The 24194-nt window shown below is 47.3% G+C and overlaps 2 non-coding genes and 1 pseudogene across 2 annotated transcripts; 1 reads left to right on the forward strand and 2 right to left on the reverse strand.

Annotated features, from left to right (window-relative positions):
• Positions 1–7: 7 nt before the first annotated feature.
• On the reverse strand, positions 8–21582 carry LOC123483023 (annotated as a pseudogene).
• An 890-nt stretch (positions 21583–22472) lies between these two features.
• Positions 22473–22554, reverse strand: trnas-aga. Its single transcript has one exon. It is a non-coding gene; the product is annotated as a tRNA-Ser (tRNA).
• A 156-nt stretch (positions 22555–22710) lies between these two features.
• trnas-aga lies at positions 22711–22792 on the forward strand. Its single transcript has one exon. It is a non-coding gene; the product is annotated as a tRNA-Ser (tRNA).
• The last annotated feature ends 1402 nt before the right edge of the window (positions 22793–24194 follow it).

Here is a 24194-nt window from a genome sequence, read left to right on the forward strand (position 1 = left end):
TGTCTGTTAGCGGTGTGAGGACCGTCATTGCGTCCTCCGTGGACTGACACTGCGAACTGCGTGCTACGTCTATTTGGTTGGCCTCGCTCTGCAGGATGCCCACACAGCGCCAGGTACCAGTTCTGCTTGATGGCAGCCAATGTAAAACCTGGGAGAAAAAGACATGGGAAGTACAGGTCAGGGATATTGGACCTATAACATTCAGTCCACCCAAGCTGTAACCTTATTCGTATTGTGTTATCATACTGTGTTTGGTCGTATGGCGTCCGGCAGATGCAGTACAGCTCCTCCGTGGTGCCCTGAGTCCTGTGAGTCCTGGCCCCACTTGCAGCCATTACAGGCGTGGTCGTCCCTGCTTCTTGGCCTCCTTCTCCGTGATGCCCACACACGCACCGTGGAACCAGTTGGAGCACAATTGCGCAATGTAGAACCTGAAACCATGTGGACTTGTTAAGTTTGTCATCTTTGACATACATGCTACAGTTCAATTACATGTTCAGTGTTTCTATGGGAACATTTTATGGTGCATCTGTCTCTTACTTGGCCTCGTCATAGGGCGTTTTACAGGACTGTGCAGCTTGACTTCCTTCTTGTGATCCTTTGAGGTAGTGGATATCATCTTCTTCTTCTTGGGCTTGGCGGAGGAGCGAGTCCCTCTCGTGCATCCTCTTGCGTTTGTGGGCGGAGGAGGCGAGGCTATGGTAGGGGAGAGGGAGGGAGGCTACCTGGGCTGCAGCTGCCTTGGCGGCTGCCTGAGGAAAGCTGCAGCCCGGGCCTTCTCCTTCTCCTTCCTCAGCCTGCTGATGTACCTCCTCAGCTCCTCCTGAGGAGAGAGAAGGACAGAGGAAAGGAAGGACAGAGAGGAGAGAATGGTTGACATTTGGTATTATCACAATGTAAAAGGAATTCTGGCCAGTGGCTTACAATATTTCTCAATACATCCAATATCCCACTTCTACACCCTAATAGAGCACTACAATAAAAGTGGCCCATATGATGTGTGTTAGAGAGCAGAGGTGGCTATGGCACTGACCTGAACCTCCAGCTGCAGCTCCTTGTCCAGTAGAGCCCTCTTCTTCAGGATCTCAGCCTTGAGCTGCTCTTTGTGCTTGAAGAGCAGTGCCGAGAGCTTGGTGGCATTCTGCTGCTGCGGGTTTCTGCTCCACAGACTCCTCCTTCTTCCTCTTCTTAGCCTTAGCCTGCTTCTCGTCCTTGTCGATCTTGTCCAGGATGAACTTCATCACCTGGTTGCAGATCGATCATTCTGCTCAGCAGGGAGAGAGCAGGGAAGGGAGCATGGTCAGACTCATCATGAAATCAGACGAAATACAACCTAATACAAAATAGTTGACGATTGTTGGTTGGATTAATTATAGGTTGTTGGAACTGACAAATGGATATTTTTCTACTGGTAATTCATATGAGTGTCGTTATGCCAAGGGTCATGTCTGTGAACAATGAGAGCCATACCTACTGGTTCTCCTCCCGCTCTGCTTAGAGTCATGATCTTCCCTCTGTTTCAGATTCCTATCACAGCATTCTGGTTCGATCACCACCTGTTTCTGGATGATGTCAGTTGAAGCTGGAGGCCTGCAGGGCTCTGCTCTCTTTGGCCTCCTGCTGCTTCTTCTTCTTCTGCTGCTGCCTCTGAGCTGCTGGATCCTCTCTCGCAGTTGCTCCTGCACGCTGGCCGTCTGTGGATGGTTACCACGTTCTGGATCTGGTGGGCCTGCACCTCGGCCCCTGCCTGCTGGATCTGGATCGGCAGCTGAGCTTGATCTGCTGGGGCACCGCCCAACCGCCGGGCCTGGACCTGGAGCTGAGCCACCACGTGGGTCTGGATGGTACCAGCACCTGGACCTACTGCAGCCCCACACGCGTGATCAGCTGGTTGGTGGTGGACTGCAGCTGCTGTGCTGTGGTGGCCTGATCTGGAGCCGGAGCCTGGGGCTGGAGTTGGCATGGGCCTGGATGGGCCTCACCGTGGCCTGGGTGACGGAGGGGGAGACAGAGACAGCCTTTATGGACCTGTTGGGGAGAGGTTGGGATCTGGGGCTGGATGGGAAGCAGTGGGGACTGGAGGGGGATGGATTTGAGTCTGAGGGGGTTGGAGTCTGATGTGTGGACACTGGGAGGGGGGCAGGAGCCGAGGCAGGGGGCTGGACTGGAGCGATAGCCTAAGTGAGAGGCTGAAGAACTGGGTGCGCTGAGAGGCAGGAGTCTGAACCTGAGGCTGAGACAGTGCTGGCAAGGTAGGAGAGAAAGAGAGGCACAGTATTAACACATCCCACATAACCACAAACCAGAGACCAATCCAAATGAACATTAGAATTCACAACTCTCTGGCAAATACTCGTGTACGATGCTTGAGTTGAAGTGGCCTAGACTCATACCTGGCACTGAGGGTGTGGTTGTGGTGCTGTGACAGGGTGACATGCAAAGCGCTGGCCGTGGTGGCGGGGGTGGGGAGGCTGATCCCCCGGGTGAAGAGGAAGCGCTGCACCCCGTGGCACTGGCAGCCTGCATGAGATGGCTGCCCAGGGCCTGGGGACCGTCCCCCCTGGGAATGACCAGCAGCTGGCCTGTGGTCTGGCCTGTCCCTGGATCACTACTAGTGAGACCCTGGTTCCCTCCCTGGAACACACAGACAGACACACACACAGTGTGAGGTAGAAACACAGAGAATCCATCCAACAGGAGTGTGAGAGTAGCATGTACAAGCAGTAGATGTAAAAGAGAGCAGGTGGCTCCTCAACTGTGTCGCCCCTGCAGTTAGCTGGGTGAGCTGGGCCAGGGTGAGTTTGACCTGGCCTCTGCTGTGGTCGGCAAACTTGGGGGTGGATGGTGATGAGGGACCAACCGGGGGCAGGGGTGACAGGATGGGACGGGGCAGCCCCCAGCACCCTCTGGCCCTGCGCTGTTCTGGACTTTAGGGCAAGCACTGGAAACTGACAAGAGACAGGCTGGCCCGGATGATCTGAGTCACCACCTGCTGCTGGCTCTAGAGGACAGACAGTGAGATGCAGTGAGGCAAACAGAAAACGGACACACAAGTACCTTAAATACAGAATGCCTGGGGACAGTCCCAAGACAAATCAGTTGACTTATCATGAATGAGAACTGACTGGAGGTCATACATAAAATTAACATTGGCGGACTACCAATATGGTTCTAAATATACACTGCTCAAACAAATAAAGGGAACACTAAAATAACACATCCTAGATCCTGAATGAATGAAATAATCTTATTAAATACTTTTCTTTACATAGTTGAATGTGCTGACAAATAAAAATCACACAAAAATGATCAATGGAAATCAAATGCTCAACAACCCATGGAGGTCTGGATTTGGAGTCACCCTCAATTAAGGAAAACCACACTACAGGAGCTGAAGTCAACTTTGATGTAATGTCCTTAAAACAAGTCAGAATGAGAAGCTCAGTAGTGTGTGTGGACTCCACATGCCTGTGGTTAACCTCCCTACAACCCTGGGCATACTCTGATGAGGATGGGATGGTCTCCTGAGGGATCTCCTCCCACCTGGACTAAGCGATCCGCCAACTCCTGGACAGTCTGTGGTGCAACGTGATGCGTGGATGGAAGCGTGCACATGATCCCAGATGTGCTCTTGGGATGATTCAGGTTCTGGGGAACGGGTGAGTCACGCATCCAATGCCTTCCTCTCAGGAACTGCTGACACCTCCAGCCACATGAGGGTCTAGCATTGTCTTGCATTAGGAGGAACCCAGGCTGCAACTTTCGCACCAGCATATGGTCTCAAGGGGTCTGAGGATCTCATCTCGGTACCTAATGGCAGTTTACAAGGCTACCTCTGGCGAGCACATGGAGGGCTGTGCGGCCCCCAAAAGAAATGCCACCCCCACACCATGACTGACCCACCGCCAAACCGGTCATGCTGGAGGATGTTGCAGGCAGCAGAATGTTCTCCACGGCGTCTCCAGCTCTGTCCACGTGCTCAGTGTGAACCTACTTTCATCGGTGAAGAGCACAGGGCGCCAGTGGCGAATTTGCCAATCTTGGTGTTCTCTGGCAAATGCCAAATGTCCCTGCACGGTGTTGGGCTATAAGCACAACCCCCCACCTGTGGACGTCGGGCCCTCATACCACCCTCATGGAGTCTGTTTCTGACCGTTTGAGCAGACACATGCACATTGGCCTGCTGGAGGTCATTTTGCAGGGCTCTGGCAGTGCTCCTCCTGCTCCTCCTTGCACAAAGGCGGAGGTAGCAGTCTGCTGCTGGGTTGTTGCCCTCCTCACGGCCTCCTCCACGTCTCCTGATGTACTGGCCTGTCTCCTGGTAACGCCTCCATGCTCCCTGGACACTACGCTGACAGACACAGCAAACCTTCTTGCCACAGCTACGCATTGATGTGCCATCCTGGATGAGCTGCACTACCTGAGCCACTTGTGTGGGTTGTAGACTCCGTCTCATGCTACCACTTAGAGTGAAAGCACCGCCAGCATTCAAAGTGACCAAAACATCAGCCAGGGAAGCATAGGAACTGAGAAGTGGTCTGTGGTCACCACCTGCAAAAACCAGTCCTTTATTGGGGGGTGTTGCTAATTGCCTATAGATTTCCACCTGTTGTCTATTCCATTTGCACAACAGCATGAGAAATGTATTGTCGAATCAGTGTTGCTTCCTAAGTGGATAGTTTGATTTCACAGAAGTGTGATTTGACTTGGAGTTACATTGTGTTGTTTAAGTGTTCCCTTTATTTTTGAGCAGTGTAGTATCCATCCTAATAAAATGAATACGTATAAACATATCAACACAAAGTAATGTTGCATGCTGAGGAGTGAGCAGAGCCATGCAGCCACAGGTTGGGAGGCGGTAGAGGAGAGAGACCTACTGGCTGGTAGAATACCTTGTTGCATCATCAAGGGGGTTCTGATGATGGTTTTGCCCATGGTGGTGCCCTGCTGTAGAGGCGATCGGATCACCGTCATGCCCGGACGAATCTGGGCTCCAGTGGTGATGACCTGAGCCAAAGAAACAAAACACAAATAAATGATTCTGTACACATGATTATGCTCATTTAACTACATTCCAATTAAGATTATAACAAAGAAAGAGAGGGGAGCATAAGAGGGAAAAGACAGAGCAAGAATATGTGTGAGAGAGATAGATCTGTTTGATGTCTATTCTCTACCGGCTGAGTAGTGGTTGAGGTGGAGGTGTTGGGTCTGATGTTGATGGTGGCGTTAGGTTCTGGAATGAGGAGTAGGTCCGCTGGTTGCCTGGGGTGCTGGATGGAATAATGCCCAGGACATTCTGCTGGACTTGCACCATACCTGTGGTGGACAGGGACTGTGTTAAGCAGCATGCATTTACTAGAAATGTAGATCAACAGTAGGGTGTTGAACCTCAATAATGAGATTTACAACAAGTCAAACGCCCTTGTTAAAAGCTCATGGAACTAAGAATTCAGTTTGCCAAAGAAATACTCGGTTGAATCACATCTCCAGATGTACTGTCAAGTCACAGCCATCAGTGGGAGAAATGTCATCTGCCCCTCTTGCAGATGACCTGGACAGATTGTATTGATCAAGCAGAACAGGTCCTTTGTGTTGAGACTGTTTGGGACTCAGTCCAACCAAGGTACCTGAAGGAAGCTTCCATGGGATCAATAATCTGACAGACAGAACAGCCATTACTGTGTCTATTACGAGGGAGACAGACAGGGCATCCCAGGGGAACTCCTTCCTGGAGTGTTCTTGTATAAATCATTGGCATTTTCTACGTATTAGGGGCAGCCAGCACACTCAAATCAAAAGCAACACTTCAAAGCTCCTCAAAGGTTTAGTTTCCACTGGGGTGAGATGGTTCATGGTTTTGCTGAGTGGGGGCAGGCTTGCTGAGTGGGGGGTAGGCCTGGTCAATGCGATCGTGCCGGCTAAAACCATACAGACGGCAAGGTCTTCCATACCTCCTTGTGTGGTTGGCATGTTGACCGTGACAATCTTGCTGTTGGCCGGGATGGGTAGCTTGGCGGTGATGACCTGGCCAGCCATGGTCACCGGGCTGCCAGAGATCTGGAGCGTTTGTCCAGAGGTGGTGACAATGCTGTTGGCCACGGTGGCCCCTGAGCCAGTGGAGGCTGCAAGACACACCCCACCTGCAGTCACACACCGTGTGCAAGTGCAACCACAACAGCCAGGGTGTACAGCAGTGGTGTCCACTAAGGGGTCCTTTCCCCCCAGCTTTGATTCAAACAAAGCCGTTGCATATGCTTTTGGACTGATTAACTGATTATGAGCCTGAAACTTCACTTTTTTCTAGGAGTCAAAAGTTATTCCAAAGGTTTTTATAATTCTCTTTCCCAGCCCCACACTTTTCGTATACAGGAAGTGGACACCACTGGCCATTAAGGCAATTTAACACACCGTAAATATCTATCAAAATAGGTCAAATGAAAAAATAAGAATCCAAACACTAAAATGATCTATGTTGTTGTAACGATTTTCAACATCTACAAGTGAACCTCAATGGCCACCATTAAAAAGTGAATGGGGAATGAAAACGTCTTACAACCAAAAACACAGAAATAAACAAATATAAAAAAATCACTATCAACTTAAAACACACCCCCCACAGTAGCCACTGCCATGATTGAGGATGAGCAGCTAGTAGTCGCCAGACTCACCTGGACTACCCTGGCCCTGCTTGACCCAGGAAGCAAACGATTGATGGAAGTTCTTGTTCTGCTGAAATGTGACAGGTGTTCCCCAGCTTGGTGGCCAGGACCAGTTTAGTCCCTGAAGTGACCTGGCTGGTCAGGGATGCCGGAGTGCCAGAGGCTGAGGTTGTAGGGGGTGCTGGTGGGGGTGGAGGTGGTGGCACCAGGCTTCTGTTGCTCCAACCGTTTCTACAACGCAAAGGTAGAGATGTTAAATCTATGCTAAACCATATAGAAACACCAAACTCATTGGAAAGTGGAGACAGGCGTAAAGGAGTGTGAGTACATAGTGAACATGTCTCATCTGAATAATACATAACATCACCTCCAATACACATTTGTAATTGCACATGGTTTAAAAGGACAATTATTCTGATCAAAACCAACCCAAACAGAGGCCCTTGAAATGTCCCAGTTCCCCGTGTTTAGTGTTTGTGCACCCCCAGGTTTGGGCTGAGGGGGGGTGGATTGTAGGGAGGCTAGGTGTCACCATTGTGCAAGGTGGAAACTTGTCTGATCTTCCCACCTGCTGAGCAGCCAATCTCTGGTGCTTTAGCTGAGCCTCCAATTGGGCCTTGGCCTCCTCTGCTGTCTTCAGCGTTCTACTAACCTTTGCCTGGTCTGCAGCCTGGGCCTTCTCCCTCTCAACCCTGTGCCCACAAGAGGACAAGCCAGTTAGTCATACTACATCCAATGACAAGACAACACAACAGACCTGGGCAGGGTTACAACAAGACATCTTGAGGGAAGTAAAGGTTCAAAGGTCACATAATATCAAGCAGTACAGCAGCTTATTCTCTCCAGCCCCAGCCACAAGGCTAAGGACAGTCCGCCTGCTCACCTTTCTGAAAAGGCTCTGATCTCCCCAGATCTCCAGCTCCTCCTCGGCCACCCACGTCTCTAAGACGATGGGCCCAGTCTGCTTGGCCGGCTCAGGCTTCTTTGGCCTCAGAGCGCTGGAGCGCAGGCCTTTCCTCTGGGGCGTGGGAGTTTCTACTCAGGGAGAGAGAGAGAGGATGAGAGAAAGAATGAGGTAAAGGGAAAAACTAGAGTATTGACTTCTGTCAATTAATGTCATCCTTTATATTGTGGGATAAACAGTGAACTTTCTCAAACTTCATATTTTCACTGACCAAGATTTGCCTACTCAGGTACTTGAGAGAGAACACTAGAAGAGGTGAGAAACAAGCTGAGCAAGGCAATCCAAAGCAAAGATTCATGAGACCACTGTAGGATTGTGGTTTCATCCTTTTACCTTTGGGAGCTTGGGTAACGCCAATGGGGCAGATTATCTTCCTGATGCAGTATTCCGACCGGATGCCGTGCGGCCCCACATCTCGCCGCTTGATGATCTCCGTTGTGGTGATCGCAGTTTCCGAGGATTCTGAGGAGAGCAGAAAGGAAATATGTCAGTTTGAAATGGTGCCTCATCTTCAAATTTAGAGACAGGAAGGGGGAGGGCAGAGAGAGGGAGAGGAGGGTAGCATTGCTGTGCACTCACCTGTGCGGGTGGTTCCTACAGCAGGGGAGGGCTTGACGGCCATGTCATCCCACCTCAGGCAGGCCCAGAGCAGCCGCAAGCATCAGACTGACCCCCGCCAGAGACTTTACAGTCTGGAGACGGTATCTGCATGGGAGACCCAAGTCAGTGAGTGTTACCGAAACAACCTTAAACCAAAGAGCTATATGGACAAATGTACATGGTTCCCTGTTCTCAATGGTTTCAGCCCTAGTATTGTTGGCTTTCTGTGTTTTCATTTCAGGGAAGGCCTTGTGGGGGGCCCAGTGCACAAATGGCAGCCTAATAACTAAGGGTCAACTACTTGACTAACCTCCACGTGATTCCAAAGGTGGGTCTGGGGGAGGGATAGGGCCAGATGTCCAGGGCTGGCTTGGCGTTGTAGTTGAAGATGGGCACCCTCTCTGATGCCCTCTCCTCGCCAGCTTCTTCAGGTCATCATTAGGCAGTACAAAGATGCTCTTCTTGCTACTCTTAGTGACAAACTTGCGGTAGGAGGGGAGGGCCGTGCCAGAGCGGGTCTTCTTGGAGCGGGAGAACTTGAGCAGCCGGACACAATCTCTGGTGGAGTACTCCTTACTGACCGTCATGGAGGTGACCGAAGTGCCTGAGGGGCCAGATTTGGCATCTGTCAACGTTGCCGTGACAACAGTCTTGGTCTCCTCGGAGAAGGTGGCCCCGAGGGTCGGGGAGCTGACCCTGGTGACGGTGGTCTTGGTCATGGTGGTGAGGGTGGACACAGCACTGCTCTCTGCAGCAGGCGTCACTGCAGGCTTACTGCTGCTGGAGACCTCGGCTATCTGCACCGTGCGAGACTCTGTCGACACGGTGGTAGTAGTGGTTGTGGTGACGGTCTTCAGCGCCCCACTACTGCTACTCTCTGTGGTGTTGTTACTCAAGCTGGACTCCTCTGCAGTGGGGATAGGAAACGGGGTGATCTTATTGGATGCCGTCTGCCCAATCTCCATTGGCTCAGACTTGGTACTGTTGCTTACCTTGGGAACACCAGTGGACAGCCCTAACAGTGACGAGGTGACAGAGTCTGCCACCCCTTTCGCCATTATTCTCCAGTCTGGCAACCTTCTGAGGAGGCAGGTAGTCAGGCTCGGACACCACAACTTTCCTCTCTACGTCCGCCAAAGCTGGGCTGGTGGCTAACACAGTGCTGTTGACCTTTAACCCGTCCTGAGAGAGAGTACCGTTCATAATGGACTTTACAGGCTCCTTCACTGGCAGCGCTTTGATCTCACCCTCTAACGTCTGGAGCATGGCCTTGGTGTCCACTTTGTTGGCCAGGTCTAAGTGCATCTTTGAGTCTACAGGAGCCTTGGTGTCAACAGCGTCTTTCCCGTTCACCTGCACTTGATGTGGTTTGCTTTGGTCTACCTCCATGCTTTCTGTCTCCCTCTGTCCATTGCCTTGCTCTGTCTCCTCGTAACCATGCTTCTTACCGTTTTCTCCTGCTATCGTCACCTCTGCTTTGGGAGGTTTGGCTGCACCTAAAGCCAGTTCTAGGGATGTCGAATTGACTTTGCTGTTGAGTTCTATGGTTTTCTGGAAGCCTCCATTCAGCTCTGTTTGAGATAACGAATCCCTACCATTGCCCTGAACACTGCTCTCATGGTTGGCCAACCCTATGGTGTTGAGGTTGGGGCCTGTGGCTCCTGCTGCCTGGGGCTTACAGGTGGAGCCTAATCTGACGTCCAGGTTATCTGTCTCTCCTGAGGGTTGGGATTTCACTGGCTGCTCCCTGGTCAAAGTCGAGCCTTTTAACGATTGAGTCTTTAACTACCGAGTCTGCTTGCCCCTCAGCTTTCAGACTAGTGCACGGTGTCACTGCTAAATTGTCCTGCTCCTTGTCTGCTGTAGAAGCTTCAGTCTTGACGGTGGTGGGAGTCCCTGTATTAACTTTCTCTTTGTAGATTGTGTGTTTGGCCAGGGCTGACTGCTGTTTGAGCCGCTCCAGCCTCTGCTTCTCCTCCAGGGGTGAACTGCTTCACTCTGCGTTCCAGCAGCCCGTCGAGCTTGGACGTCTTCACCTTCTTCTTGTAGGCCGAACGGAGCTGGAAGCCCTCGCTGACGTTCACCACATCCCAGTTGAAGGGGCGAACAGGTGGCTTGGCCTCAGAGTCCTCCTGCTTAGGTTCTTCTCCATCCCTGGGCTCCACCTTCACAGCAGGGTCAGTCGGTGACGAGGGTCTTTGCTGTCCACTATACCTAAAGAGGAGAGAGAGAGAGAACTCAATGAATTATATTAGCCGAAAATGCTAACTGTGAGGCCTGAAAGACAGCTGCTAAGTATGGGATGAATGTAGAACACAGTCAATCATAGCAAGCGTCGGGAAAATAACAAATGCCATCTATTACAATTTCTTATTCAGATAAACAGCAGGGGACCCTCTTTGTTTATTGATGAAAAGTAATATCATTGTACCTTTTTCCTCACTGAGACAGGTGTCTGGTGGACTGGGGTCAACATCCATCTTGTCCTCAGTCTCCTCCTCCACCTGATCAAACTTTTTTTCCTCCACCTTCTCTGTGATATTGTTATCTTCCTTCTCCTCCTCCTCTTTCAGAGTCTGCCCCTCTCCTGGTGAAGTGCTCCCAGATGACTCCACAGTGGCGGTTTGCTCCTTGTCTTTTTCTTCAGTAATTGGAGCAGACTCTTCTTTTCCCTGGGTTTCCGAGCTTGTTGGTGCTTTTGGCAACCCGTTTCCATTTGTTCGGGCCGGACATTGCATTTTCTTTGCCAGTTTTAGCTGCTGTAGAGAGATTAATGAAATCACATGAAGCACCTAATTTATACTGAGGCATGCTGGAGCCACATTTTCTGATTGAGTGCCCTTGATCATCATCAGTGAGATGAGACAACAGGGATAATACGTGTACAGAAGAAACACTTACCTTCGAGTGCTTTGCGGTAGTTGACGTTGGTGTTCCCTGGTAGCCTGGGAACAAAGCGATGGACGTGAGTCTTACTGACCCAACTCCAGCCCCCGTACCCCGTTACTCTGTACTCCTCCCCCTTCTGCTTCCACACCTTACACACAGAGAGAAAGAACCAGTTAGATAAAGACTACGCGATCGCATTCAAAAGAAGAGATGATTATGTTGTCAGCCATCATGCAGTCATAAAAGCCCAAACAGGACATGAGAGAAAAGTGAACCCAGATTTACCTGGTGTTTGATGGGGATGGTGTACTTCACCCAGGTGGCCTGCTGCATAGTCTCCTCATCCTCCAGTTTTTCTCTCTCTTTTTCACCTTCTCTTTCTCCTCCCGCTCCATGGAGGTCATGCGATGGAGCCTGAGGGGGAGAGGGAAGGGGGGAGAGTGAAAAAGACATTAAAACAGCAAGGTGACTCTGGCTTGTTTAGCCAGCGCTCTATTCTTTTCAACAATGAACCTCTTCTCACTCATGGGAAAAGCGTCAGCTACTCTGCATACACTGCCCACACCACTACAGACCTCTGCACTGAAGAGAGGTGAACAAAATGCTTCATAATCAGCAGAGCAGTGAAGCAATATAATGAATTCAGTTTAGCATTGTAAACTAGACCGCAGAGAGCAGGGTGAGTTAGATCGAGGTGCTATGACTATATATGAAATCCTTTTTTCATCAAAACTCAATTCAGCAATGAATTAAGTCCTTTGAGTCACAACCCATGTCTCTTACCTGGTGTGTCCAAGTGCATCTTTCCAGACAGGCAGCATGACCACTGGTTTGATAGCACACTCCATGATGGCCAGCGCCAAGGCAAACTCCCGAGCCTTACTGCACATCTGCACCGCTTTAATCCAGTTTGTCCTGTAAAATCACAAACCTACAACCTCACTATATGGCTAAACAGGATTTCCTTACATTACCTTATCAGCCAATAATATTCAAGTTCTCCATTGTGTGAAACAGTTCTAAACTCCACTTTCCTATGCCAGAGTAAGTAGTCTGCTGGAGCGTACCTGTGCGAGGCCCAGTTGGGGGTGCAGGAAGGGGCGGGGACATTGGTCTCCAGCTGGATGATTGTGAGCCGCAGGGTGGAGATGGTCAGCACCTTGGAGCCGTGGATGGAGCCGTTCCACTTGAAATCCCCGGCGGGGTCAGGCTGAACTTATGGGAGAGGTGGCGGCGCTTGTCGTGGTCCTCGCGATGCTGGTGCTTGTTGAGGCCCAGTGTGTTGGTGCTGAACTGGTTGTGGTAGACGCGGAACTTGCCCTCCTGGCCCAGCTTGAAGAAGTTGTTCAGGTTGCCCTTCACCGTCAATTCTTTCCTCACAGTACCCTGACGAGCCACTTCACTCTCAGAGCTGGGAGGAGATGTCTGATGGAGAGATACACAGGGGGATATATACTGAGCTGAATAGAGACACAGCTGAGAAGAGAGCAATTGTTTCCTAGGGATTCTGCAATTGGGAGACTACCGGTAGTTCAATTAATTGTGTAACATTATGTAATAAAGAAGTGAGTCGATGTGGAACAGAGGACTGGATTTCAGTCTAGATGATTGAAAATATAACAGGACAATCCATTTAATCCTGCTAAGGCTGCCTTCTAATGTGAGAGACTAGCCTGTGGGTGAAATCCCACAAAGAGGACAGAAGGTTAACACAGTGTCTGGTTGGTGTCTCACCTCCTTGCTGTCACTGGGTGTAGGGCTGCCATCTGCCTGGGTCTTCTGCTGGCTCAGCTTGCTGTCCGGGTTACGCAGACGAGTCACTATGCGATTGTTAGTCCGTCCTGAGACCCCTCACCATTCACACTCTCCTTGCCTTCACCTGCGAGCAACACAACACATCATTAAGATCAGGGATGATTAATTAAAAGAGAGAAGTCAATCATGAATAAAGGATTAATGAGTAAACCAGCACAGCGTGTTCAATGATACAACAGAGGCCTGAGTGCATGGATGGTATGGCGGACGGTGTACCCGTGTCATCCTGGCTGGTGATGGAGGACTGAGAGGACCTGTCAGCGAGGTTTGGCTGTTCAGGCCTCCTGAGGACCCCAGGCGCTGAGACGTGGCTGCTGTTGCTGTTCTCGTCACCAGGGTGTGGTGGTGGTGGAGTAGGCTGGCACTGGGCAGAGGGGTCCTCCTCTCCATGGGACTCTGAGTCTACAGGCTTATCATCTGGGGAGGAGGAGAGGATTGAACAGTGAGAAGCTGAGCAGCACAAACCCCTTAGGCTCCCTTTGTCTGAAAACATGCGTCAACACCAGCACCAGCTGTCTATACTGAGAAAGTATTGCAAATGATGACGGCAATGCAGAGCAAACACGGACAAAACCTGTAATCCACAACAAATGTACAAACAGAAAGTGTTTGGCTTGATGCCTTCCCCGCCTCACCTGTTCCTTAATGATAAATGCACAATTAGCATAACACCAGGGAAATGCTTAATCTGCGAGTCTGAGCAACAATTTGCACTTCAGCAGTCCAGGCAGGCAGATAAGGCTAAATCCCCTCCAGCCAGGAAAGAACACAGTGCAACACAACACAAGCAGTGCAACACGCGGCTGCAGAACCAAATTAAGAAAGATATTGTGTATCTGAGCAGTGGGCTAAAATGGCCCTGCTGTATATATTGCGCTGAGGCAGCAGGTGGGAGGTTCAGGAAGGCAGCCAGCCTTTTGTTTTCCGCTAAAGGAACGGAGGCCAATTTCCCTGATGAATTGGAGTGAGAATAAGAGGTTGGTTGTGACAGACTTAGCATGGTTGGCGTTGCCTGCCAGGGATGCTGCTGGCTGCAGCCGAAACGCCATTATCTGAGAACAAGTTTTCAGTGTGTGGACGGCTAACACAATGAATGCATTGAGAAAATAGAACATGCAAGCAATTGACAATAATAACAACTGGCTACACTTAGAGCCTCCTGAGCACTGTTCAGCCTTGCATGCTGAACACTACACAAGACAATGGAACATAACATGGATGGATGGCAAGAGCACAAGATCCCGCAAAAAGGCCCAATGCATGTTGAAAAAACCAGAGATCCTGATCATATGAAGATGGAAAACCACAGAAATAAGGGGATTCAATAATGGGCTATTTAAATGTTACATAAGCAGAAGTGAAAAGCAGAGTGCTTTGAGGAGTAAGAAAAGACTTAAGACTAAATATGTTTATTTCTGAAGGAGAATTATTTCAGTAAGTGAGCAACACCGGTCAGTTTAATGAGTGATAGTGAAGTGAGCAGTACTGTGGGAGAGTAGAGCCCCTCTGTTACACTCATTACTCTGGACGGGGGGACTAAGTGAAAGCTGCCCAACAGAGAATCCATTCACTCTGTTAGTCATCCATGTATTGAATTAGTAGACAACCAGACAGGCATACTGTGTAACCGTGGTGCAGCCATTCAAGATACTCTCTTCCTCAAAGGAAGCTATGACTTAGCCTTTATGGTCCAAGAGCACTCTTTAGTACACTTTCTAACAAACAGAGCCAATAATCAAATCAACAAATGGTCACATTGAGGTGCAGCCAATTAGCATGAAGATCATCATCTAGCCAAGAAGCAGCAGCAAAAAGCCTGTAGCAGTGACTCACAGCAATGCATCCTGTGACAGCAATCACATCACATTATGCACAACTACAGTATGGAGGATGCTTTGAGACAGCCAGAGCATGAGACCGATGATGATGGATGCACACATGCATAGCCACAGCGAGGTGTGACAAGGAGGACGAGAGGCTGGGAGGAGAGATGCGGATTGCTGGGCTCTTTCTCCATCATGTACCTGGCCTCTCCTGCTCAGGCTCCATGGAGGCGTCCCCCACTCTCAGAGGGGGCCGAGCAGGACACCTCAGCAGGCTTAGGGGGCTCAGGTTGGACGGTGGTGTTCTCTTCTCCAGCAGGTAGAGCTGCAGTTGCTGTGAAACATACAAGACTCACTCTGGATCTTTAGCACACAACCGCCTCATCAGATCAACACTTTCCCTGAAATTGATTTTTTTAAAGACGTAGCCATCCTCAAAAGGCTACATGAAAGACGCATCCAGAAAAGGACTTCATAAGCAATAAACAACTCACATAGAAGAGCTACTCCAGTCTTACCTTGTGAGCTTGCCTCCTCTTCAGACTCGGGGTCTTGGAGCTCTCTGTTGTCTGGCCGTGGAGAGCAGTGTGTGGGGGTCTCTTCCTCTGTCTTGGTGGTGTCTATAGCGGGGTTGTTGTCACCTGCTACCTGACTGGCTTTCTCTGCCTGCTCCGCTGCCCGCTGCTCCTGCCTGGCCTGCACACGCTCCAGGATCTCATCTACACAAACAACAACACAGCTGATAAACACATGGCCAACACCCACACAGCATGCTAGGTCTGTTTGACCGGAGACTACATTTCAACCTTACGTGTAAATCAGTAGGTCTACATGTTGTTTATTACATTGTTAAGCATGTCCGTATGTCTAAGCTCACAACCGGCCAGTATATGATATTTTTTCAGGTATTAAAACAAGGGGATGTGTCAAGTAGCTAATTCACAACCAGAAAAACGATGCACACAATAAGAAATGGAATGGAGTTGTTTGGCTAACACTAGCCCTAGCCTGTTTTGAATGATGTTGTTCTATTACAGGATGGCATTACAAATATAATGGAGTTAAAGCATAATTGCTTTCCACACTCCCCTTGTGATTATATTGCTCTCCTACGCATTTTGAAACAATATAAAACCAGCTGATAAAATTGCAATTGGAAAGTAACATAGGCCTATGTATAATGGCTGTAACAGTGTCAAGATCATCCTGTCACTAGGGTTTACCCCTTCCAGCCTGGTTCTCAGAAGCTGTCTCTCACCTTTAGAGAACAACCACACAAACATTAATCTTACAGATTGCTAATACACCTTCTAGCACTACTTGAGACTGTGTGAAAAATTAGTGGAAATGGATTGTGACAGGTAATAATAACCAAGTCACAACACGTATGATCACCAGCACAGTTAAATACCAATATTGTTAGCCATTGACAGCTAAAACCAAGAACAACTCATTAGAAGCACTCCTGACTCGCTGTCTCTACTATTGTTCCCTGAAACGCAACAGCGGGTCAACGCTCCGGAGATGACATTAATGAAGCTGCTGTCTGAGCACTAAAAGCAAGAGAGTGGAGAATCAATAATGTGTTCTATGATGATATAGTATAAAATCTCTCCCCATAAAAGGCAGACAGAGAGATTCCAATCTTAATTCAGGGAAATAGATCTAACAAAAAAAAGATGTGGACAGCCAGCAGAAAGCATTATGTCTCTGAAAGTGTCCTGGGTCACAGGAGAAGATGAAAAATGAAATCAATCTCCATTCCCCACCCGCCAACGGTTCATAACTGAGGTTTTCATAGGGAGAGAAACAGGTGTCACCAGCTCCAGTGAACAGAGGGAGGATGAAGCAGTGCACAAGAGCAATGGGCTTCTCAAGAGGATAAAATACCAGCAAGGCCTATTCATCACCACAGATGGTACAGATGGAACTAGACAGGAGAGAAAAGACTCTGCATTGGCTTTAAAGAAAATCTACCTTGTCTTTGGAATATCTGTCACAGAAAGCCCTCATTGTCTAACAATTGAGGAGACTGATCCCAAGACAGTTCAACTAGAACCAAGCAAGCTTGGTTTGTGTAAACTCTGAGATCTAGTGGTCAGGAAATGCACATAGAAAGGAAGGCTCTATAACAAACCAGGAGGAGTAGAGTAGCCACACAGAGAAACAGACACAGTGCTTTAAAATAAAAACGCTGTTTGCATGGTAAGTAAAAAGGCTGAGAAAGAGGGGAATAGCAACATCTATGATGTTTGATGCTTTATTATTGTCACATACACTGGATAGGTGCAGAGAAATTTGTTGTTTTACAGGGTCAGCCATAGTAGTACGGCACCCCTGGAGAATATTAGGGTTAAGTGCCTTGCTCAAGAGCACAGACAGATTTTTCACATTGTCGGACCAGGTATTCGAACCAGCAACCTTTCGGTTACTGGCCCAGCGCTCTAACCGCTAGGCTACCTGTGGCTCTCTGACAGTTCTAATACTTCAACCGTCCTAATCATACTTCAGCATGAGGGAGAATGTACTCTCCTCTCCAGAGATGTATTGGAATGTAATCCCACAGGAGCTACACGCTGGCTATACAACATGTAGCCTAGGGGTCGTCATTGACATTTCTATATTGACAACGCATAGAAGCCATGGACCAGCTAAAAATGCTTCAGTGTGACAGACAGTGATTCAGAGCATCCAGCAGGTGGCTGTCTAGCCTTACCGTTGGCTGCCGTGAGGAAGGCCTTGTTGTTGCCGCGGGCCTTGTTGGTGAGGTCCTCAGTGATGTCCATGTGAGTGTGCACCTCCTCTCTCATCTCCTCGAGGACGGCACACAGGTCGTTCTCCCAGTACTCCTTGTCCAGACACTCTATCAGCTCTCCCAGCTGGACCTTTGTGCTGTAGTACCAGATCTTCTTCTTCTCATGCTCCCGTCCTCCTCACTGGAATAACAGGTCAACAACCATTTTTAGAGCTTTGCCAAATAAGATGGAATATAATTGACAATTAGTTTGTTTATAAAAACAGGTTCAAGGACCTTAATGAATAGATCATGAGATGGCATCATTGGATGGCATATAATGCTGCATGAGGCATCATTAACCTGGACACAAAGATATCTTAACTTTAAAGGAACATTTATACTGAATGCAAATTGGCAATAAGCTTCAATTCCATTTGAAAGCATGTTGTTTTTCAGCCTTCTTATTTATTTTTTGTTTGCCTCTCGCAAAAGGAGAGACCAATTACAAGCAATTGTGAAGACATGTTCAAATGGAGGAGAGGTAACGTGATGAGAAAGCTGATACTCCAGCAGCAGTTCAGTTAACTCTCAGGGGGCTATGGCATCACAGCACAGGAGTTTCACCCTCACTAAGGGCATAGTTAACCATCACAGCACCCTCAGATTGAGTCATCGTTGAAATCAGCTACATTTTTCACACCCAGTAAATGTTTAATCCAGGCTGCTTCTACATGAATGTGGGGGATTACCAGCAACATCCAGCTACTGAAATTCAAGTTAAAAATATATGTTCAGCTATCTCAGGCAATCTGTTTGCACATAGTGTTCAGCAACAAAAGGTGTATTATTCTATCTACAGGACATGACTGATGTTACACCAAGCAATTCAGCACTGGAAAAAGACGGCAGGGATGGTACGGTAATTCTGAAGGCAATTGATTAACTTGATTAACCATACTGAGTGATCTCAGATGAGATCACTCAGTATGGTACGGAGATGGTGCATAATATTGTTGAAGTCACTACTAAGGGAAGTGGGGTGGGGGGCAGTAATTACTTACACAATGATCCTTCGGTTTAGGAACCAGTATTGCCTCCGTTGGCGGTCGTAGCCGATGGGCTCCTGGCGGATGTAGGGTTTGCTCTTTTGCATCTCTGTCACACAGTCTGTGACCCCGGGCACCTTGTGTGCCACACAGATCTCACACTGCCATTCGTCCTCTGGCACCTCTACCAGCGGCGGCTTCACACACTCCAGGTGGTAGACCGCAGAGCAGGTCTCACAGCACAGCAGGTCCCCCAACCTGTGGCACACCCTGCAGTGGTCATCATACTGCACCACCCCCTCTGACATTAACTCCTCGCGGGCAATGTTGGTGGTGAGGAACTGATCCACCAAGAACTGCAGCACCTTGATCTTACTGTCCAGCGGGCCGTAGGGTAGTCCTCCACCTCCTGGTAGGGCAGGACATGGTGGTACTCCTGGTCGCTCTCGCAGTAGGCACGCACCACCTCGGGCCACGTCATGCCGTCAATGAAGTAGAGGGTGGAGTTGACGCTGTCCTTGAGGTCGGCAGGACCGAACGTGGTGTTGGAGGTGTCCTCCTCACGCAGGATGGCCTTCAGCAGGGCCGTGTGGGTCTCTGCCATCAGCGTGCACTGCTCCTGGCCTACCAGCGCAGCACAGAAGTCCTCGAAGCGGAAGGGAGAGAGCCGCAGTACCGTGCTGAAGTTGCGCAGCACCTCGTAGATGGAGGACACATTGAGCAGTTCCTCGCTGGGCACCATGAGGTCCTCAGAGGTTCTGGGCAACTCCAGAGGAGGGATCTCCTTTTCCTCAAAGATTGGCGAGCGAGGGCAATGCACCCGCGTCATCTTCCGCCCTGCCAGACAGAGAGAGAGGTGAGTGCCATAATCCATGTGATTTAAAGACTAACTAAAACTGAAATTGCATTCTGTAACTCATACATAAAACCCAGACACAGCAGAATTACATTGGCTCAAGGGCTTAAATCATAGATCAACTTGTTTCTTTGAATTTTCGTTAAAGACAGAATTTACACAAGTGAACAAATGTTGAAATCTAACACAATGGACATTCCCTTCAATGTAAAAAAATTACTTCTTAAATGGGTCTAATCCAAACACTGTGATAATGTTTTGCAACAGCAACATAATCATTACATATATCTGTAGAATACAGATATAGCATCTTTCTTACATAGTTTTGACAGTGTCTTTCAAATTATACTTTCAACAAATAATAATTAACTTTAATCTAATCAAAATAGTTGCTTCTATCTATTGTGTGTGAGAAAATGTGCATCAAAAGTGTGTTGAAACAAAAATAACTTCTGCATTCAATTTCCAAAGTTTACAACAGCTTATGGATATGAAATATTACAGATATTAATATAACATTGAAATTAATAATTCCATTATGTATTTGGGAATGTAAAACATTATTGTGCTGCGTCACTGAAACTTCTTCCACACAGTTACAACTGGTGAAATTGAGGGCGCTTATTTTCAAAACAATGGGCCACATGGTACCCTGTCCTGTCATTAGCTCGAGCTGATGTGGACTACTAGCAAACTAGCTGGGTCCTCCTGGACAAGTGCATGAGCCCATGACATTGCTAACTTGCTAGCTTGAAGAACTCATCTGCTTCTCAGCTGTAAAAATAAACCTATGCTAGGTATGAGAAGCTAATAATAAGTAAGAGTAGGTTAAAGAAAAACAACAAGTTAATTAAGAGTCTCATTAATTTAGACACATTTACCAAAATATTTGGCTAGCTAGCCAGACGTGGTAAGTAGCTATTCACCTGCAAGGAAATTATGCATCATCAGGCGTTGTTTTATAATAAGAAACAATCCAGTTATTAGTGCATGTTATGGTAATATATTGTTGTTGGTCATTTTAGTTGTTTTCGAAATGATAAATCTGTCTTTACAGCTGTTTAGCAAGTTCAGGCATTAGCTTGTTAGCCTAGCTTGCTAACGTTAGACCTTAGGTATAAGGTCTGTTATACTACCTAGCTATTGCAATAGCCAAGTCAGATTCAAAACTAGCAAACACAATTATACTAACATCTCGCACAATACTGTTAGTTAAAGATGTGTGAATGTTTCAGAACTCAAAAATGTGCAATTCGGCTCTCGTGCCCTGCCTAGATCGCTAAATGCAAAGCTTTCATTCCATCATTACAAATGTTGATCTCAAGCAAGGCCTGTTTTTATACACAGTCAGTGCATTCTCCATTTTGAACAATACAGCTTCCTGCACTATAAGACATAATGGCAATAAAAATACGCCCAGACAAATTATAAATAGTTACAATGTCATTGTTTTCTAACATTCTCTAAGCAGCTTATTGCAGCAATATTGTGGTTTTACCCGGAGTGCTGCCATGAGTGCTCTGACTCCGAAAGCTGCTCTCAGTACAGTAGCTGGCATCATCATCTCCTCCTCGAGTATTTCCTCAAGCGGGTCTGACTCCTCGTTCAGGGCCTCTTCTTCCTCGTCCGTTATCGTCTCTTCCTCTATCAACTCGTCCTCCTCAGATCTCAAACTCACAGCATCATCATCTTCATCACTTTCATGATCATCATAAACCACAGATCTAGCGATTGACCGTCTGCCCCTAGTACCTCTGCCACCACCACCCCCCCTGCCTCTTCCCCTACCGCGAGATACCGTGGATGATCCCACTTTTCTCCTGCCCCTCGATGAAGAGTTATTTCCCCTCTTGGGACTCTCAAAATCGACATCGGTACTACCTCTCCCCTTTGCCCTCAACTCCCTCCTGGGTCTCAAGCCACGCTCCGGCTCGGATGAAGGCTCCTGCATCAGCAGGGTTTTGGGCGGCCTGCCTCTTTTTCCCCTCATTATATATAAAATCTATTATTTTCTATTTCAATTTCTGCGTTTATTTAGCCTTCACAGAACCCAGAAAAACGGGTACCGCCAGAAAGCTTGACTTGCGTAGATTCCAAAGAAGTAGTCCCGTAAAGCCCCGGCCTCGGTTTACGTGAGAAAGCTCAAAACGAATGGCGTGCGTCCCGCTTCTGATCGGTCGCAGCCGCCATTTTTCTTCCTCTCTCCGACTACTGAAAACAGACCGAAGGCCCAGTGCTGATGTCACGTGGTGACTGTTCTTCCAGTACAGTAGACCTGAACAGGCAAAGTGATTTGTATTTACATTGAGTCCTTGCACTCTGAACTGGTTTGCAATTATTGCTGAATTGCACAAAAGAAAAAGACCGAAATTATGTTTTCTCAAGTAGGCTACAAAAGTGTATTATGAATATCTATAAATGGGAAAATGATATTATACCTAGGACTTGCTTTTCTATTTTTTAAAACCAATAATTGTTGCTCTTTTCTACATTTTCTCAAGGTTCAATTATTATTTTTGCCAATTCAAGCATACCCCTTTCTTTTTCATGTTCATTCATACCCCTTCATGATTTTACTCCTAGAATCGTAGAGGTAACGTTTAAAAAAAATTATTCTGCCAAGGGTATGCATTGGTAAATACAAAAGGTCTGATAATACATTTTTTAAATGTTTAATTTGAGAGGGGTGATGGTCAATCTTATCTTCCACCACCATCACTGAAATCACATCATCAGAATCTATATCGGTCCGTGCTATACGGGATCATTGGGACGTCCCTACACAATTGAAGTTGGTTAGGGAAGGACTATGGTTAAGGTTAGGGTAATTCATCCTTTGTGATTAAGGTTATGGTTTAGGTTAGGGATGTCCCAAAGATCCCGGATAGCACTGACCAATCTGTATATCTCATACTGTATATCGCAAATTGGCTTGTTGGTGTTGCAATGCATCCAATCATAGACTTATCTTCAGTATAACATTACTATTTGTGATAACCTTATCGTAGTAACCAATGGTGTATATAAACACATTGATCGTAACGTTACTGTAGGTGTTACAATGTATCCAAACGTGGAGCCGTTGTCGGCAGGATTCGAACCTGCGCGGGAAGATCCCAATGGATTTCTAGTCCATCGCCTTAACCACTCGGCCACGACAACTTCATACTAGAGTCGATCAAAAATTACAATCAAGTAAACGACATTACGATACATATAATTCAGGAGGATATTACATTACATTAGAACACTTTTGATGAGAACTTGTTACGTGTGGTCATAGAAATTATAGTAATCTTTAGTAGAATTTGATATAAGGTTGTCGTGGCCGAGTGGTTAAGGCGATGGACTAGAAATCCATTGGGATCTTCCCGCGCAGGTTCGAATCCTGCCGACAACGTGTTTTTTTGTAGATTGTTGCTTAAATCCAGGTCTCATATAAAGCCGTACAGTACTCTGTCCAGTCTTGTGGTCTAGTCATAATTTAGTACAATTACAGTTCGTTCTTACAGGAAAAGGCGCATACAGTTCGTTCTTACAGGAAAAGGGAGCATTTACTAATTCATCTCGAATGATTCTCGGAAAGGACATGTAAGGACGCAAAAACTATATCCCATTATGGTAGTGAAGCACTTTTACAAAATGTATTTTTAACGTTATTTTTTTTAAAGAAGCTTTGAAAACTTTGCAATATGCATACTCTTATATCTAATAAATTGAAAACTGGTAAAAGATTAACATTATTATAGCGCTTTGCAGTGGTCGAACCGAATGGTTGCATGAGGAAAACAATTATTTTCAGATGTCGATAGCTGCCAGGAGGTGGCGATAATGCACCATGCATACCAGAATATGACAGTGTCATGGCAGTCGTGTAAAGAACACCATTGACATATCTCAGTCTGATAAGTAACAGGATGGTTGGAGAACAAAGAATCCAGTGCTTGCATTTCACAGACTATTTGCATGAGGTTCAGTAAGCAGGTGAACATTTAAGGTCAGTTGGAGAGATGTCTTCATTCCTATTTGAATATGATGACAGCATAAAGAACAGTAGTGGGAAGATCTGGAAAGTTTGGCCTTCGAAATACTGTTGTTTACCCTGAGCATCCAATCACTGTCCCTTTGCCTGCCAAACCCCTACATTGAAGATGCGCCAGCTCTGTCAAAAACACAGGCCCCACACGTATTTCCACAAAGTAAATAGGCCCCAGGAAGTACGTGACATGGGAAGTGCGGTATTCACTGGGTGTCAATGTTTCTAGATGTCTGACAGAGAATACAAATGTGTATTTCTCTGCACACACACACCTCCGAACGGATAAACTCATGCACACACACATAGTACAAACAAGCACCAAGCTAAGCGAGATAAACTGCACGTTGCATCTTAGAAAACAATCAATAATTTATGTTAACACTTAATCGTGCAATAACACACCGTGAACTGCATCAAGATCTATAAAAAAACATGACGCATTTCCATCGTTTTCAAAGCCAGCAAGGCCTTTAATGGAAAATTTGACAATTTATAATTTCATGGATCCTCAAATTGTGGGAGATCGAGACCCTGAGAGACGGTCTGACTAATTTTGGGAGAAGACAGGCTTTGGTAAATGCCAATAAAGTTCCCTGGATATCTGGGACAACGTAATCAAAGATGGCTGTTATATATTCATGCTGTTTACTTACATAATGTCTCTAGACTTCAGACCTGATGAGACTTCTTACAGTACATGACATCCTCTCAGACTACAATTAATTCCATGACAGGACTGAGGATGGAGAGCACTTAATGTTCC

This window comes from Coregonus clupeaformis, unplaced genomic scaffold (assembly GCF_020615455.1).
Source record: "Coregonus clupeaformis isolate EN_2021a unplaced genomic scaffold, ASM2061545v1 scaf0010, whole genome shotgun sequence".
NCBI classification, from domain to species: Eukaryota; Metazoa; Chordata; class Actinopteri; order Salmoniformes; family Salmonidae; genus Coregonus; species Coregonus clupeaformis.